We start from the raw sequence: 13,478 nt of genomic DNA on the forward strand, positions 1-13,478 counted from the left end.
ACTTAAGTATAAGTCTGAGTTTTACTTTCAAATAACACTTGAGCATAGCTGTTTTAACTAGTGAGTTTTCAGTGATTGTATGAATAGCTATGTACAATACCATAAACGCAGTAAATAGACTGGTAGACTGATTATGTATACAGAAGTCATAGACAAAACAAGAACACATTGGCTACATTCTTGGTTTACAAAATATAGAGAAAGTCATAAAACAATAATATCACGGGAAAAAATGATTCGGTTAATAATCAAAACCAGTTGACCACATCATATATGATCAAAAGATTTATTACTACGAGCTACTACGCTACATTCTCTTGAATAATGGGAGTATGCATTTTCATCGTTTTCACAACATACGATCAAAGTGACTACATGTATAAATGTACTCAATTTGTAATACCCAAATGTGCGCGATACATATATAAGGACATAAAATCTCCTGTTACAATGAAAAATGGTTACAGAATGTCGATAAAAAGTGATAAATTCAGTCATATTCGCATACAAGGGAAATTCCTAAAATGCTAACCAGTTTGTTGAAGTATACTGATAAACAGTCATAATGAACGTGTTTGAGTTAAATTCTTTATACGGGATTAAGTCCGTCTTTGCAGGGCGTCCTGTGTGTTTCTATCCATGGCATAATAAGGCATGCACTTCATATTCATACGTTTGTCAAACTATTAAAACACCCTCCTGCCCCTCCATCAGATATCGAGCTTGAATTGATTGTATCACCATGGCTACTATAAAATAGTGGTTGAACAAACCATACACATTGGTTTAATATCCGCATCATTCACTCATGGTGTCATCCCACACGTATATCGTAGAGATGCTACGAAGGTAATTAGCTGGAGCAGTCTTGTTTAATGAGCTTAGCGATTGCGTATTACTACATGTACTGGGAAAATGTATTATTGAATTGCATTATTTACTCTTGATTTAGTCATTCTACTGTTCCCTATTGAAATAATTATTACACATGACTATGACTGAAAAAAAACCCCGATTATAATGCGTTCAATGATAGAACGTTTTTATATACGAATGAGCATACAATGGCTATTTTAGATGCTATCAACACAAAGCGATGAACATGCAAAATAGAAATCTATAGTGTACTACTTTACAAACGTGTAGAAAATTATTCAATCAATTACAGCAATATATATACAAAAAGGATGTTTCATTCTGTTTTCGGCTGAGATATAATCATTGACATTTGATATCACTTATCAACATTGTTTTTGTTTACAATTTAGAATCATGTAAAATACACTACAATGAACCTCATGTGATGGAACAAGGTAGGCTAAGTTTACATTGGATACATTGCTTAAATTCATTTGATAATTGCTTACCCTTGTGAAGATTTTCACAAAACACTTTAACTCATAACAAGTAATTTACAACATCAAAATTCATTTACATTTTTTTGATATACCTCTTTAAACTAGCAGACACAAGGAGAGATATTTTCAACATGATGTCCGATTGTTCTATAACATCAAACTACACGTAACTTCACATTTACATAATATACAACACAGTCCTCGCCTGTACAAGAAGGAAATGACGGCATTAATCATTATTTCCATAACACATTCTGCTTAAATTTCTAGGAAGACTGTAATAAAGTGCAACGTTTCCATTCTATCCTTCAAGTACAATTATCTTCTCTTGCTAAAAGCTCATGGTAACGATTTAACGAGTACAATGCATCACCTCTGATATTCTATCACAGCCAGAAATATGAAATCTACGAAAAAAATATGAAAAAATGTGTTATTAAAAGTAAGCAAGAGGACATTACGAGCTCTGGGTTTTACCAAATGAATTCAGGATCAGTCAGCTGTCCTAGAAGTCACAAACACTAAGTTCACATTTGCATTACGTCTTTCCTGTGTCCTCCTATTCGGCGGACTTCTAAATTCAATCCCATATCGCTAAATGATCACAAATAAAAATGTGTATACCGCCAAATGATACATGTATGTATCACAACCTGGTATTATACAAAGAAGAATAACTTAATTCCATGTTACAATGGTGTTACGATTACCTCCACTTCAGAGTTGGAATTATTGCCGCATACTGCAATTTCTTGTATTTTCTATTACCACATTTCCCTCTTGCTGTCGTTGAGAGAGAGAAAGTTATACAAATTGTATTACAAATTACATTCACTCAAGCGACATTAATCAAAATCTTTTACAGTAGATTAATATGCTATTTACACATTTTGATGTAAACTTACAAACTACTTCCACTATATATGATAACAACGCATAGACAATGAGAAGACAATAACAACTTCCGAAAAGAGCATGTTTCACTTCTCAGCTCAGTTTTTACTGATACATATTCATTGCAGATTAATATCAGTTATTGATATTTTTAGTTTTGAATCATACAAAATACATTATATCAACATCATGAAAATGGAAAACCTATTCAAATAACCCTAGGCATATCATACTTACATTGTGTAGAAGAATATGAAATTCTATGGGCTATAATTTCTCAGTGTTTGCTTATGAGCTTCGCCAGTCAGAACTTTCAACAAAATCTGTAGATCACAATTTCAAGTGTCATCCACATCACCAGTTTGACTTTATAGAATACACTGTCTAGTGCAAAAACCTACATTTACTTGCACCAAAGGAGGAGATATTGTATACATATTGTACAGTTGTAACTATATAACATTATTTGCATAACAAAGAGAAATAGCAAAACATATACATGTACTAGTGACTCAAATAGACCATAATGAAATGATCTCCAATTCCACACATAATGTATTAGACACTCTGGATTGACAAAGCAGCAGAGATGTGAGAGAGTCATTATTAACACAGACAGTGAGATGACGTACAGTGTACCTCCAATAATCAAATGCAGCCACTTTCAATATCCATCCATTCATCCAAATAACACACAGTACAGCAATAAGCGCATAATAATAATAATAATAATAGCTGCTTATATAGCGCATAATATTCCTGGAATCTCTATGCGCTTTACACAAATGGGTAGAGTACCATAAACTACAACTTACATGATCTTAACAAAACAATATAATTAAACATACAAAATACAACTTATCATAATCATTTAATAACAAAACAAATATGTTTTTAAGGACTTGAGGAAAGTGTGAGTACATGTGATGGCCCTAAGTTGACTTGGTAATTTGTTCCAGAGTACAGGTGCTGCTGACTGAAAAGCCCGATCCCCATATGAACATGTTTTGGTTGCTGGTATAACTAATAAATTCTGGCTAGAAGATCGTAGATTTCTTTGTGGAATATATTCAATGATCATGTCAGACAAATATGTTGGGGACTTATTTATCAATGTTTTATGACATAATGCAAGGATCTTAAACATGATTCTCTTATCTACAGGCAACCAGTGCAGGTGTGACAACAAGGGTGTTATGGGATCTCTTCCTTTTGCTCGCATTACAAGTCGGGCGGGGCAATTTTGAACAATTTGGAGTTTTCTTATGTCTTTTTCGGGCAGGCCAAATAGAAGGGAATTACAAAAATCAATTCTAGAAGAAACAAATGCATGGATTAACTTTTCAGTAATTTTTTCGCACAAATAATTTCGTATTTTCCCTATTCTCTTTAATGCACACATTGCAGATTGAGTCATAATTTTAACATGTTCTTTCAATTGAAGGTGTTGATCCATGTGTACACCCAAGTTGCGTGCTTTGGTTGTTTCATGTACATCCAGTCCATCCACTACAATACATGCTGGTGAAGACGCAGGATTAAATCTCGACGAGAAGTGAATTAGTTCAGTCTTCTGTGGATTGATTTTCAAACAGTTTTTGTGAGTCCATGAAAGAACATCAGCAAGACAGTCATTGATCCTGCTTATGGCACTCTGTAGATGTTGTGGTCTGAAAGTTAGATACATTTGGGTATCGTCAGCGTACAACATTGTCTCCAGACCATGAGATTTGATAATTGCTGTTATTGGAGAGCTGTATAATGTATAGAGCAACGGTCCGATAATCGAGCCCTGAGGCACCCCACACTTATCATCGATTGGTTGGGACAGAGAATCGTTAACCTTCACAACATGTGAACGTTGGGAAAGGTACGATGATATCCAATTCAGTACAGTCCCATCGATGCCATACAGATATTTTAAACGGTTTAGCAAGGTCTTGTGATCAATTAAGTCAAATGCTGCACTGAAATCTAACAGGACCAGCAAGACTTCATTTTTCTCATCCAAAGAAACCAGAATGTCATTCTGAACTTTGAGCAGAGCAGTTTCCACACTGTTGTGTGACTTGTAGGCTGCCTGAAACGGGTTGTGCAGATTGTTTGCCGATAAGTATTCCTGTATTTGTTGGACTGCAGCTTTCTCAATTAACTTCCCTATGAAACAGAGGTTTGCAATTGGACGATAGTTAGACAATTCGTCTGCAGAAACATCATTTTTCTTGCGAAGTGGTGTCACAACTGCCTTCTTGAGTGACAAGGGGAAAAATCCAGAATTAAGACTAGTGTTAATAGTCGTTGTCAAGAATGGTAGTAACACTGGGGCACACTTCTTGATTACCGTGGTTGGCATAGGATCTAAAGAGGAGGATGTTGCAGATGATGATGACTTGATCAACCTCATAACACCATCCTCGTCTAAACGTTCAAATTCAGTCAGGGACGAATGACATACTTCATTGAGTTGTACCAAATCATGATCACCTCCTTGTATTTTCTTCACTTCAAGCGTAAGTTTGGAAATCTTGTGGTGGAAAAAATTGGCAAATTCATTGGCTAATGATTCTGCACATGTGTGCTTTGGCAGGACGTTTGATTTCACTGTAGTTAACGTTTCCACCGTCTGAAATAACTTTCGCGTATCACAAGAGTCTATCTTATCGCGGAAATAGGATGACTCAGTGTCAGCTAATTTATGGTAATACTGTTTACATTCTGCCCTGTAAATCTGCCGATCAATCTCAGTTTTGGACTTTAGCATACGCCGTTCACAACGGCGCCTCTGTTGTTTTGCGAGACGGAGGGAGTCATTGTAATAAGGAGCATTTGGACGAAGAACAACATGCCTGTCTTTCATTGGTGCATGCTTATCCAACACACTTTTCAGAGATGTGTTATAAAGATTAACTAAGAGATCAGTGTCATTCGGTAATTCCCCCTCGATTTCTGTTGACAGATCCTGCTGAAATATATTGTAGTCAATGTTTTTCAAGTTGCGGGAACGAACATGTTTCCTGACCTCTCGAGGTCGACCAAGACGTAAGGAACAGGTAACCGCTGCATGATCTGAAGGTAAATGAAAGTGGTTGTCAAGCCCTTCAGCGATGTTAACATCTAGGCCAGATATAATGAGGTCAAGCGCATGGCCTGACGAATGGGTTGGAAAAATCACATGGTTCTTGAGGCTGAAAAGATCTAGGACCTCATTGAATGCAGAACTATCCTGATTATCATTAACATCCATATGGAAATTGAAGTATCCAACCAAAACTATCTTTTGTGAAGCTCTATGTAGGCTCTGAAGGAAAGATGTGAACTCATCAAGAAAATCAGCAGGTCTGCTTCTCACCCTCTTCCGGCTGTAAGGAGGACGGTATATCACCAGCAAGCGGATGGTGTGAGAGGGGGAGTTTGATGATGAGATGGAAACATCCATGTGTTCAAATGAGTGTGTTTGGCTGCGGTCGTTGAACTTGAGATCGAATCCCCGATGTACGAGGATGCCAACACCGCCACCAGTAGTACTTGTTCGAGGAACGTGATGAAACTCATAGTTTGGAAGTGTCTGACTGATATTGAAATAAACATTTCTGCAGAAGTAGAGATAAAGGTATAATGAATGGTTGTTTATATATTGCGGTCATGATGCTTTTAGAAATTTACACCTATATACTTGTGTAAACTTTAAGTACCAGCATGAACGCGTACGTGTATGATTTGATTATATCCAGTCATAGTTGTTTACTTTTTATTTAAAGAAGTACACAATCTTCAGACAAAAAATACACATTACCATTCTCCACAGAACAAAGCTAAGCTACAGAGTAAACTGAATGGTCGGAGTCTGAATGGTTGGAGTTTGCATTATATGCCAATAACAATATGTCACATGACAACACCTTTAAATGTCAAAAAAAACCTAGCATATTCACAGAGTGAAAACTTATCAGATTACAATATAGTTTACAACCTGGAATGTAATATGTGCATTGCAAGTTCGTGTCGGATGTATACGAGAGAATAAAACAAAGTGTTCCATTTCAAACCTCCATCTACAGCTCTGCATTCAGATATTAACATGATCAACGTTAAAGTCTTATGACAATGAAACATGCAGCATTCAGCAATATCAACTCACCTAAACTGGGATACTGCTTTCACAATGTTTCGTCCAAGCAGCATAATGTCAAATAGATTAAGATAGATAGAAGAATCATAGGTGATGATCTCCTTTCAAACAGTAAACGTTGTGATTGCAGTTGATCACACTAAACACATGTATTTTTTGATTTTTTTTATAGTCTCCAACAGATTTGGAATATTAAAATCATCAAGTGCTTACGATAAAGGAAAGAGTTAATGATACTGTGAAACCATTGCACAGTGCAGCTAAAAGTGATACATATGTGTCAATTTACAATGATAAATTGGGCTTTTATTTTTCATTTCTTCATTTCAAAAAGCTGAACAAACCTCCATAATGTGTGACTAAACAGAAAAGAAAATAATGTATAGAACGAGAAAAAAAAAACCCTGTACATTTGCATGTAACTGGAAATTGTGAGATTATCAAATTCTCAGTTGTCTCAAGAATGTCTGAAATCATTTCCCCCGAAAACATATGACACTATTAACATACAAATTGTACACGGCCAGCGCCACGTTTTTCTTCTTTTTTTTTGTAAGTGTTTGCGTGTCTGTGTGTGTGTGTGGGGGGGGGGGGGGGGGACAGTTTATCATTTCTGATGTCACTTCCGTGTTTCAAGTTCAAGTTTCAAGTTTGTGAAACCTTTATTTTCCATCTTTTTCATGTAGGAAATCACATGCATGAAATTATTTTACAAGGAAGGCAGAACCTCAAAAAAGCAGAGCTTGTGCTGAGCTGCCTTACAAAATACATTACATCACAAACACAAACACAAAAAACAACAATAACATAATAATAGTTCCCATGGCAATCATCAGCTAAGAAGAAAAAAAACCACACACACAACCCCCCCCCCCCCAAAAAAAAAAGTGTTCCTACTTCCGGGTTTCTTCATCTACCCGGTCCCCGGTTCCGTCGGCCCTGACACATTCCAAGTAACCATTTATTAATTCTCATGCTCAACACACATTATGAAACAGGGACCATACTTTCACCTAGGAGAATGAAACAATAACAAGAGTTCTGACAATTTACATAGGTCAGAGGTCTAATCTACTTCTGTGTTCAAAGAGAGCACAGCGGTGGCAATATCATGGAACCAAGTCAAACACCATTGCAGAAAAGCCGAACACAGAGTCTTGATTTGTCTTGGTTTGAATAATTCAACATCAAACCATCACATCCAACATATAAGTTGTTTTGAGCACATTTTTACTTTTCTTTGCTTTTTTTTTTACCGACATGAGACACATCGTCAACAAATGAATGACTGTAAACATAATTATAAAACCACAATTGATAACAATCACAATGGGCAATGAAAACTTCCATAAAACAACTGATTACACACAATGATAGCACATACATTACAAAGACATCTTAGGACACAATGATACTCAAAAGCAATAAAGAAATGAAAGATTCTGGCCAACATCGGATGCAGGAATGTCACAAGCTGGTGTATTACCAATGTTCACTTAGAGCAGCTGTAGAACGTCTGTCCGATACAGCAATGTCCGTGACGAGATTCTGTCTACGTCGTTGAATTTTACCATTCCCACAACCACCACGGGAGCTCTGAAAGTTTGTATTCAAGCAAAATGAAAATGATTAGAGGTGTTTCAACATATAACAGTATGCACATCTATAAAAACAACAACAAACAAACAAACTTGAAAGTCTGCATACAATTTGTAGCCAGTGGCGGATCCAAAGGGGCGCACCTGGCACGCTCCACCTCTGTGTTTGAGTAAAAAAAAAAATGAAATGAAACCCGGAAGTAGTATCAGATAAAACTGTTTGCGCCCCCAACCCCCACCCCCTTTTACGTAATGCCTGGATCCGCCCCTGTATAGCTGTCTTTCATCTCTGATTTCTTACCATGAATTATATCTGAGATCGGAGCACAATATTGTATACAATTTCACCCACAATCTCCATTTTGTCTGGCAATCTTATTAGCAGAGTTTGCATTGGGGTTAAAATCAGAGACTGATGAACCCAAGGGCTGAATACTGTTAAACGAACAATACAAAGAGATGTTAAATATGGTCTGCAGAGGGAAAGAATTAAGTCTTCTTTGAAAACCTATGACCTATTGAGGGCATTTAGGGATTTTTGCGAATTGTCTTTATGTGGATGCTTCATAGATCATACCTTAACCTAATGGTGAGCCCTGAATGATTTCTAGCGCGCGCACACACACACACACACAAGGATTCGCTTGGTAAAGTTAGAATTTAGACTGAATACAGCAGCACAAAGCAAACACATAAATATTCTACATTTGTTTGATATCCCACTTGCACCTGTATTTTTCTGATGCAGTACTGAATTACATGGTGATGATAGTTAGTCTGCGACATCAACATTAGATGCAAAGCACCTGAGTCATTGTATCCTGAAGTCTGACTTCTTAATCAATATTTATATTAATGCTGACACTTTTTACTCAGCAGTTACAGAAGACATTAAAAAAATCATTTGTATAAAGCTCTCTATGAATTTTTGTGACAACACTTTACAAAAAAATAAATAAATAAAAAATCCTCAAATAGACCAAAGTTTTAGTTGGCACATGTCATGACTAAAACACTTTGTGCTTTTTTTTTCTTTTTTTTTACTGTATGAACAAGTAAACACCATGCACACACACAAACATGTAATTGAGTATCTGCATATAAGAACGACCCAAGTTCATGGAAGGCCATTTCGAGTAAACTTAAAAAAAAATCATATCTTTTCTATTTGTCCAATAATATTCTATTCAACTGTGATGGGAAGGCAACATTGTATAAACAAATTAGAACATATATAATTATGACAATTAACATTTACATTAATTGTGGAGATGTCATTTCGTGCGATGGACTTGGGTCGTTCTTTGAATCATATACATGATAGGCTGCCATGAGATGAGAGAAGCGATGAGAGAGGGCGCTATAATATGAATGTAAAAATGACCCAAGTCCTGGACGTGGGTCATTCTTACATTCATATAAGGTTTCACTCATTCATTTCAGGCACTTCCGGGGGTAATTAGGATGTATCATTCATACACAAGACGAGTCCTTGCATAAGCTACAATTTCCCCATGTCAAACTGAATTTGACCAAAAATTGCACTTGGGTCGTTCTTATATTTAGGTCTTCAATTGTATGCCTACACATTTACATTTAGGGAAGTGGTTATGTGAATATCTACATCAGTCTGCCTAAAGGACGCAGATATGATGGGGAAAATAGTTCGAGGATGATGATAAATACAGATTGCACAGAATTGCATTTGGTATGATACTACATCTACAGAGCGTATAGAAAAAAAAAAGTAGTCACCCAGCTTTGGAGGGCTCCCATTTCATAATTGTCACTAATCAAGAGTGCAGTGGTGGTTGTGAAGAAAGAAGAAGTCTTTCTCTTACCTGGTTATGTTGACAAATGCCTTGCGTGATTGAGCACATGAACTTTAGAGACAACAATGACAAATTGCACTTTTCCATGTTTGAATGTCACATGAAGGAATAATGAAGTCTCATTAATGAATACATGAGATCTGTCAATAAAAGTGATCGAATTAACAGACCGGCCTGTATGAATGCAGGTTTGTGTTTGGGGTTGTTCTAACCTTTTATGGCCCATAACCTTCAACATGGCCACCGTTGTAGATAACTTGGTCACTCTCACAAAGGCTAACTCATTATCCATTATCTCTCTTCATATTTAAGACATGGTTTGTGCTGCAAGGTATAAGTTAAATATGAACAGAGAAAAATGGACTGTGTTGTGTGGCCTAAGTGGGAGTAACAACGTTATTGGACAGGTGGCAATGTTAAAGGTTGTGGACCACAAAAATAAAAACATGTTAGAAGGAACACTAAACACAAACCTGCATTTGGACAGGCAGGCCTGTTTACTTGGTAACTTTCATTGACAGATCTCATCCATTCAGTGAGACTTGCATTGTTTCTTCATGTGACACTCAAACTTGGAAAAAGAGCAATTTGTCATTATTGGCTTTAAAGGTCATGTGCTCGTCATGCATGACATTTGTCAACATAGTTAGGTATCAATGGAAAGAGGAAGAATTCCTCTTTCCTCACAATTAACATTGTGCTCTCCATAGCTGACATGTATGAAATGGTAGCCATCCAAAGTTGGATTACCTTTTTTATATACACATTAGCATATTAACTGGGATGCATACTTGGTTCTCCGTGCTCAACTGAAATGAGAAGCCTCCCTTCTGCGTTGACTTTTCTGCAGAATGGGTCAAGATCCTCAGATGTATCACACCTGATCAGCCTGAAGTAAGACAAACAAAGAAACAAACAACAAAAGCAATGTGTACATTGATCCGTGTGATGCTGGGTATTTATGATAAGCAAACAGTATCTACAAGTAGCCAGCGAGTCATTATTGATGCGCTCGTTTAACTGCTTCGTAACAATATAATGCATCACAAACCTATATCAATATTCAATGGCAATCCCTCTTCGTTCATGTATGCTCTTTTCTTTCTTGTTTGTTAAAACATTTTTTTTTTTTTAATGCGAAAACCAATCTCTTCCCAAAAAGACGAACAAAAGTTCACACCTTTCCAGCTATATGTGTCTTGATTAAAGGAATCCTATTTTAAAGGAACACATGCACCATTGCGTTTTCTCTGTATTTTTTTTTTACTTCCTAAAATATATGTGAGAATGTAATATGAATTCTGACTTCTTACACCCTATATATTCCCTTGATCGTTTCTCAACAGAAAGTGACATACTCCATTCAAAATGAAGTAACACAGAATTCTCTGGAGCATAATACATAAAATTTGTGTTTAATTTTCAGATCAGATTTCAAAAGTGGAATTAATATCTATCATATACAAATGGTATACCAACCAAGCAAGTTTGAGCAAATGGAAATAATTTGAGGAATACAACTTTAACAAAGCTATATAATGTATACATATTTCTTGGAAATTGACAAATTGATATCTTTTGCGTTATGCATTCTCTGTATTTCATTTCACCCTTCTGTGGGATGGAAAGTAATTACAGTTGAAGTCAAGTGAATGAAGTGCATGAAAGTAAGCTTGAGATACTAGGTTTTATCAAAACTTACGATACATGCTTGAGATGAGGGTAAGAGCTCAGAGATCTGATCAACTTCTTGGCTTCTTCATTGCCCATATACCTGTCCGTCACAGACAGCCTAGTTACTGTAGGTGGTGCGAGTAAGGACTGGCGTAAATGACCGTTGCTTACAACCTTTGATATGACACCCTGCAGGTTGAGCTCCAAGTTGTGAGAATAGAGCGGCCACGCATTGTCTATGTCTAAGGAAGAGCTTTTATGATCTATGTAAACAGAGACCTTCTCCACATTGGGGCACAGGGAGACCACATTTAGCTGTTTGAGAAGTGAGAGGGATTTGAGATCTCCACCAAGATGAACGATAGGACTCCTCACAAAGCCACTCTGAAGAAAAGTAAGGAAAAAAGATGAGAAGAATGGATGCGTTTACATGCACTCACTGCTGCTTTAGTCACAGGTCTCATAATGAGATGACAGTTAGAACGATTTTTTGAATTGTACACATTTGTAGTCGTAAATTTTGTCATTTCAAAGAAAATGTGAAGAAAACAATGTAAGCACTGCATACATCCCTAGCCTATTCGAATCGTATCAATTCGATGCGACGCAAACAAAATTGCATGCTCCCATAAAACTTATGTCACAACTGTCTGTGTCTACACCTCGAACTAAAAATGACAAGAAATTACAACCTTTACCCACAGTGCTTAAATAGTCGTAGGAACACAAAGCAAATTACGGTCTATAAAAACATGTATATCATACAAAATGCCAGTTATCTTCACCATCCTAACAGTGATACATGTGGATTGTATGAGAGGTCTCATCGATCATTATTTTCTCACTCTATCAATCCTGCTTTATTCTGTTTGGTCGCTCATCTATCAATGCAGTAGACATGCTTTAGTGTTACAACATCTTGTAAACACGCACAAAGAAATACACAGATATGTTAATAACATATCAAATTCAATTCAAAAGAGAACTTTATTTGGCTTGCTATATTTATATCCCCGCCACTTTTTTCACAAGATACTGTAGACATAAAGTGCTCAATGACAACATTATTTTTTTCAGATGAAGCCCAATATCATTGAAATCTTACATCGTAACTAGGATTAAAGGTGTAGTATGACAAATAAATGACTCGAAAACCCCAGAATCATTTTAGCTCAAAAAATCATTAAAGCACAATGGACCAGATATTTGGAATTCTTTACCCCCTAATTTAAAACAACGTACGTCATTGAACATTTTCAAACGAGAACTAAAAAACACCCTCATAATCCAGTATACTTCAGACACATAAATATTCATACCACCTGGTCAACAAACACCCTAAACAATGAGTTCACGGCCATAACTGAAGTAACATTCACCTCATCACACTGATACACAAAATAACACTCAACGTACAAACCAAGATTCATCCGAACACAATGCACACCGCCATGACCGCACTGCACCGCACGTCCTTCGCACAATATTACTTCCCACTCAGTGAGTGGCAAGATTTTCTTTATGTATCTCTTCGTTGTGCCCTTTGCACAATTACCCCCCACTCAGTGAGTGGCAAGATTTTCTTTATGTATCTCTTCGTTGTGCCCTTTGCACAATTACCCCCCACTCAGTGAGTGGCAAGATTTTCTTTATGTATCTCTTTACCTGGGGCCATCTTCCTCGTCAAGCTTAGCTTATGATGATGGTCCCCTGCATTTCATTTTTATCATTTCCTATTGCTTCCTTTCATATATGATATTCGTTCTTGAAAAAAAAAAGAATGTATGTAAGATCCAAACGTTACGAATATTAGCTGTGTAAATGACTATGTAAGTATTTTGTTGATTTGTTGATTTGTTGATTTGTATTGATTTTGAAATGCAGAAATAAAAACTGAACTGAACTGAACTGAACATAGTTTTTGCCTATCCTTGATAATTACCTGCAAATTAATTGAGATTCACAGAAAACGTTGGAGGAAGACCTAACAGTG

Source organism: Diadema antillarum, unplaced genomic scaffold (genome assembly GCF_040938485.1).
Source record: "Diadema antillarum isolate AM-2024a unplaced genomic scaffold, OU_Dant_1.0 seq00001829_RagTag, whole genome shotgun sequence".
NCBI classification, from domain to species: Eukaryota; Metazoa; Echinodermata; class Echinoidea; order Diadematoida; family Diadematidae; genus Diadema; species Diadema antillarum.